Genomic DNA, 6,456 nt, shown 5'->3' on the forward strand with positions numbered 1-6,456 from the left:
AGCTGACTGAAAATTTGCATAGATGTGCCTGAGGCAGTATCTCTGAGGGGAATCAGGGAACACCTCATTTATAGCCTTAAGAAGACCCTGATTGTAAATTAATAACCATGGTCATGAACAAAAACAAATAAAGCCAGTAATAACTATATTTATCTGAACTACTGGCTAAGATAGGTTGCATACCTTTTGCCTGTCAGAAATAGTGGTGAAGTTCCAACTTTGCTTCCACTTCCAATGCAACATCTTAGCTGGGTTAAGAACCATGTCCAACTTTCTGAATCTTCCTTATTAACCACACCAAAGGCTATGGGGTAGATGTTGTTGTTGCCATCTCTTCCTGTGGCTGCAAGAATTTGCTGTCCAGTGGTTAGCTTGATGAAGCAACCATCAAGCCCTGCATCCATACCCAAATTAGCTACCAAAAAATTACAACAAGATATTTTGAACAAAATGCAGTTATATATTTACCTATAAAGGGCCTGCAACCATTAAGAAATCCTTGCTTTGATGCATGCAAGCAGTAGAACATGTACTTAAATCTAGGAGTTGGGGCAGGGTTTTCTGGGTCCTCAAATGTTGTAACTACACACCTGCTACCAGGGTTTGTGTCAAGAACTGCTTGTAGGTAGTCCCTCAGTCTATAGTACTGCTCTTTCTGGTCACCTTGTACAACCTTAATAGCCTTCCTCCTTGCCCTATAGGCCACACTCTTTGATACATCAACTGAAAACTTGACTTTGCTATTTTTAATTAGTGTATCCACAGGTGCTCTAGGATCTGCTCTAAGAGAAGGCTCAACTGCTTTGGAAAGCCACTTAGTAGTAACCTTTGTGTTCTCTGCTGATGCTGGACAAGTGTGCTCCATGTTACACTTCTTAATGCAAAATGTTCTTTCATGAGCTATCCTGGAGGCACACATGTAAAATTCACATCCATGCTCTCTCTGTGAACACCAAACAATAATTCTTGTTGGAGTGTTCCTGTGGTAGTGAAAAGACCTCAAAGTCCTTATATGAAAATCTCTTAATGCTTCTCTGAACTGGTAAACAGAATCAAAACACAAGCTCTTGCACAAGAGTAAATGTGAATTGGGAATTGAAGGGTCAAAATATACCCTTTCCTTCATCTTTTTCTTACTACTCTTTGTCTTTGGCTTCTTCATGATGTATGGTAGTTCAACTTCATCTTCTTCTTCCTCATCACTTATGCCTGCATCACCAGCAAAACAAAACTCATCTGCTTCAGGAAACCAAACTTCAAAACGTTTTTTCTCTACCTCATTGTGACATCTGCTAGTTGGCCCAGGGTTCTTCACATGTTTCACAATAGCAGTACTTTGCAATGCTATTTCCTCTTGAGAGGCACACTCTATTTCCATTTGTTGAACAGCTTCAACACTCCCATCTGAATGAACTGAATCATCAGAATAAAATTCAGACACTTCAGTGTCTCCTTCAAAGTGGTTCAAATCTGCCTCTCTTTGAATCCTGCTCCTCTCAAGCTGAGCCTTTCTATCATCTATCTCATTCTGAAGCTTAGATTGCTCCACAACCTTTTGCACACAGCAACTCTCTTGAGTGTTCATGTAATTCTGAATAGCCTGTGTGCTTATTCCAGGTTCAACATCTCTCACAACCTTTATGTTCACAACATTAACATGATTAAAAAACTCCCAACATTTCATGAACACTAGCTTCATTACCTAAATACTTTACTCTTTCAGATCCAATTTCCTCCTCCTTCACATAGTACATGTAATCACTCTGCCCATACCCTTCACTAGCAATGAGTGATTGTAGAGTAACAAAAGATATATCTGACTCATATATACCCCTTTTCACAGGGTTTCTTCCTTCTAAATGAAACCATATCTCCCACTTCTTGTCAGCAAAACTGCAGAAATAGGTGCTCATGAATTGAATTGAAAATGACAGAGCTACAAGTGCAATACAGTTTACTACACAACAATCTCTAACAAACACATCTTACTAATTTGCTAGATTGAAGCAGCTAACCAATTCATGAGCAGCTAACCAAATTGACAGATTGAAGCAGCTAACCTAGCAGATGATGTTTCCATACCTGCAACCCATTGGCGATGACTGGGCGAGCTGTGCCTCCTGCTGCTGCGAGCCGGCCTGCGTCGAGAAGCTGGTGCTCCCCAACCAATTGTCGACTGAGCCCGCAGCGTCCAAACTTGTGCCACCGCCGCCAGCGTCGTCGTCGCCGCCGCCGCCACCCATATCGCCGACGCCCCCCTCCGGAACCACCGCCGCCATCGTCGTCGCCACCGCCGCCACCTAGTTCAGAGAGAGGGAGAGGACGGAGAGAGTGCAGCGAGAGGGGAGAGGATCAGATCTTGACCCATTGGCCGACCAACAGCCGCCGTTCCGACAGCGGACGCGCCGTTAATGGCCGTCAACGCGCGCCGGCCGCCCGTTAGCCCGCGTGGCAACTGTTCGCGGGTCCAACCGGTCAGAAATGGGGTTAGCGCAGGCGAAGCGAGCGTTTTCGTGAGTTGGTAGTTTTTTGCCACGGTTTAGGAAAAATTTGGTAGTTTTTCGCACAAAAACGTAGAGTGATAGTTTTTCGTCACGTTTCCAGCAAATGTGGTAGTTTTTGGTTAAATACTCACATTCATGAGGATAGTGAAAAGTTGCATATAGACAGGACACTAAAGTTGTACATCTCACTAGCAGGGGTGGTTTGGCCTAGGTGCTAGCAGGAAAACTACACATTCATGGGATACAAGAAAAAGTTGCACATCACTGTTAGACAGTTGGCCGTGGCAATATCCTAAGTTGCATATCTACTGGTAGATAGTTGGCTGATGCAGCAAACAGTGAAAACACTCAAACGCGGTTGTGGGGAGTGCACACGCGCGGCAACTACCAGGCATGCAGTTGGCCAGGGCACCTGGGCAGCAGACGAAATTGCATATTTCACTGTTAGAGAGTAGTTGGGTGGTGCCACTAGTGAAAACTGTATGGCCAAGGCAACAAATGAAGTTGCACATCTCACTAGAAGCAGGCAGTTTGGGGGTGGAGGTATCATAGAGGAAAACTGCACGTGTACGGTGTACGAGAAAAGTTGCACATCTCTCTCAGGTAGTTGCACATCAACGGCTAATCAGTTGCACAAAACAGGGTCAAAATTGCACACAAAAAATTTCATTGAAACATACTCATGTTGGATCTAACTTTGAAGAGCACGCCGCGAGAGTTCCAACAATGAAAACGGATCTTAATTCCGATGCGCGGTTTAAAAGTTTTGGCTTTTCATAAATTTAGAAATTTGAATTAATGCGTTCACATGGATGGTTTTATAATTCACTTTCCTTTTTCCTGTTTACGTGATTCTTTTTCTAATATGGAATGAAGTTTTGCTATATAAGAGAATTAATTAGGGCACCAAATTAGATTAGAGGACTAAATTTTTTCTTTTTGGGCCGGCCGCTCCGAACAGCCAGGGAGCAGCCGGCCGCTGCGTAGACCTGTCCTTGATATTGTTTATTTAAGCAGTGTGAGGTTTATGCATTTCCTGTGGCATTGTGAATTGGTACATACATAAAGGGGTGAACCCACGTTGATGTGAGTGGGGGGCCATGGCCCCCACTCCAAGGTTTGAAAATCCTGTAGGATTTGGTTGTATTTTTAAAATACATACTAAAACTCTCTAAATTGATACAAAATGTGCCAAAATATGCCCCCCACTCAAGTATTTCGCCCCCACACTCAAAAAAGTTTTTAGGTCCGCCCCCTGCGTACATAAGCCTAGTTTAAATCTGTCTGGGTTTGTCTGACGAGGCAGGGATGGGTTTGTGCTGGTTATCAGGCGTGCGGTATGGCTCAACTCAATTTAATTTGGACATGCGGGAAATACAGCCTAAGGGATTCGGTGTTGTAAACGTAGGCGGGCTCCATGTAGAACTATCTGCAACAAGTAGTTTATAAGTTTGAATTTCATGTGGAGAGTGCATTTGTAGGTGGGAATGGACACATGGCACGCCCTTTAGTTACACCTGCAACTTGGTTTTGAAATTTCGAAATTCGGATGAGCTGGGCGGGAATGGGAAGGGCATAGGAATGAGCATCCGGGCTGTCAGATCTGCAGTCCATAGATGATTGTTGGATCTCCTGGACCTGCACTTATTTTTGGAATTCTTAAGGATGTTTCCTACAAAGTTGTTGAGGCTCGGCTTGAGACCATTGGATGACATCTGAAATAGATAGGTGAGATGCTAAGATGTGAATGTGCTCTTTTTAGAGGGTTTGAGTAGCATCTCCTATGGCTTGCTCCAAAGTGAAGAAGTTGCAACCGGCAGGATTGACAGCTTTGAAGAATATTCTTTTTGGAAAACAAACTAGGACAAGGACACAACTTACATCTAACATATCATAGCATTTCAAATCCAAGCCCACAACACACATCGAGAAGAAAATAGACAACTTCGACATTGAATATAATCTAATGGAAGTTGGGCCTTGGATTTGGCCATTCATCACTACTGAGAACGAATTTGTCAAAAAAAATCAAGTAATATTTCAAAAAGATTACCTGAATTTCTATAACACTATTACAGATTTATGTTGTATCAAAGTTTTCACAGTTCTTTAATAGAACCTTTTAAAGTGTCATCGGAGGCCTTGTACACCGCTAGCCCACTGCGTCAGATAACAACTCCAAATTAAGCTAGAAAAGAAAAACTTCCAAGAGCACACAAAAAAACATAAGTGCTCATCCTCTGAGAGGCTCAACGTGTGCCCTTATTTCAGACGGCTAAATTACAATGAAATCGTTCGGGATATGGTGACCATTCTTTGCTTTTGTTTTATGCCGTGAAGAGGATTGAATCACAAGAACCAATCATCGGTTTGGTGTCTAGTGGGATGGCTGGCTGTCTGTCCCAACAAGGGATCAAACCGCATATTTGACAACTCATATATTCTTACAACGTGAGGTGACGTTTCTGTTGATAGCGAGGCACGAACGTGTGATGACTCTGTCAATCTTAAAAGCGCGGTAGATCCAGTGTGGTCGGACGCACATGAGTGCGTGTCGTGACGGCATGCATGTACATATATGTGTGTTTCTACTATATTATTGCGATTTTACAAAGGGTTGATGTCGCCACATATGTCCATTGTTTGGACGGAGAGAACGAAGGCCGCCGTGTAGATTGCCGCCGTGTGAATTTGTCTGGCTCGTTCCAACGCGCCATCGATCGGCGGCAGCTCAGCAGCGCTTGGCCTGTGCATGCAAATGCATATATATGCACGCCCGGTGTTGGTTGTTCTCCAGGATCATCCTACCCTATCCTAATTTCAGGTGGGCGAACGAGACGAGTGCATTTCACTCCCAAGACTCTGAGCTGCTCAAGGCTGAAGCCCATGGCTTGGTCACTGCCTGCGGCTACCGGTAACTATCTTCTGCCGTTCGACTTCGTCCTTAATTTCACCCCTGTGTGAAACAGTTCTCAATGTACTAGCAACATGAATGTCTTGGCAAGTAATACTGTAGTTCCATACACCCTAAAATGGTTGTTTTCTTTTTAAAGGTCTATTAAATGGCATTGTAGTAGAATGGTTGTTTTCTTTTTAAAGCTCTCTAAAATGGCATTGTAGTAGAGAAGCGCGGGCAAGGCCCAAATTGATCTTCCGTTTTTTAATATAATAGTTTCTTCATAGATTGGAACATCTATGGGATGGAGACGGATCCTCTCACATACTACACCCTACCGTTGGCCCACTGACGTGTGGGGCCAGGTCCACATGTCAGTGGGCGAACGGCACCTCAGGGGAGCCACGTCCCTACGGGATTGGAAGAGCAACTTTTTTTAGACAATTTGGAAGAGCAACTTGTTGGTTGCAGTGAGGCCCCCCTTCTATTCGTAATCTTGATATAAACCTTCATCCGGAAGAAGACATAGGGCTGCGGGTCAATCAAACTTCGTCATATGGGCCGTACTTGTAAGGCCAACCCGTGGGCATGGATTTTTGGCCCGGCACGACGCGTGAATAAAAGGGCCGGACCGGCCTTCAGCCCGCCAGGCCTTAAGGTCGGGCACGACATGACCCCTTCAAATTGCGCGGCCTTTTTAGGGTTGTTTCGTCTCTTTTAGGATAGTGTTGCCTTGGCCTTTTATGGACCATCTTGACTCTTTTTGACTGTTTTGGCCTTTTTAGGGGTCAATTGAGCTATTTCGGTCCTTTTAGGTTATTTTGACCCTTTTAACGTTGGTCGGCCCACAGTCAAGAAGTCGTAGGTCGTTTCTTTTAAGTCATGTGGCAGGCTGGTCCTCCAGCTCAGGCCTTCGGGCCGGCATGACCTTTTTATCGATGGGTTGTGCCATGTCGGCCCATATGGCCAGGTCTGGGTCAATCTAGCCATCGCAAAAAAAAACTTCCTCCTATGTCCAAATCCCTGTCAGATCATATTAGCGCCTTAAGCACTACT

This window comes from Triticum urartu, chromosome 7, assembly GCF_003073215.2.
Source record: "Triticum urartu cultivar G1812 chromosome 7, Tu2.1, whole genome shotgun sequence".
Lineage (NCBI taxonomy): Eukaryota > Viridiplantae > Streptophyta > Magnoliopsida > Poales > Poaceae > Triticum > Triticum urartu.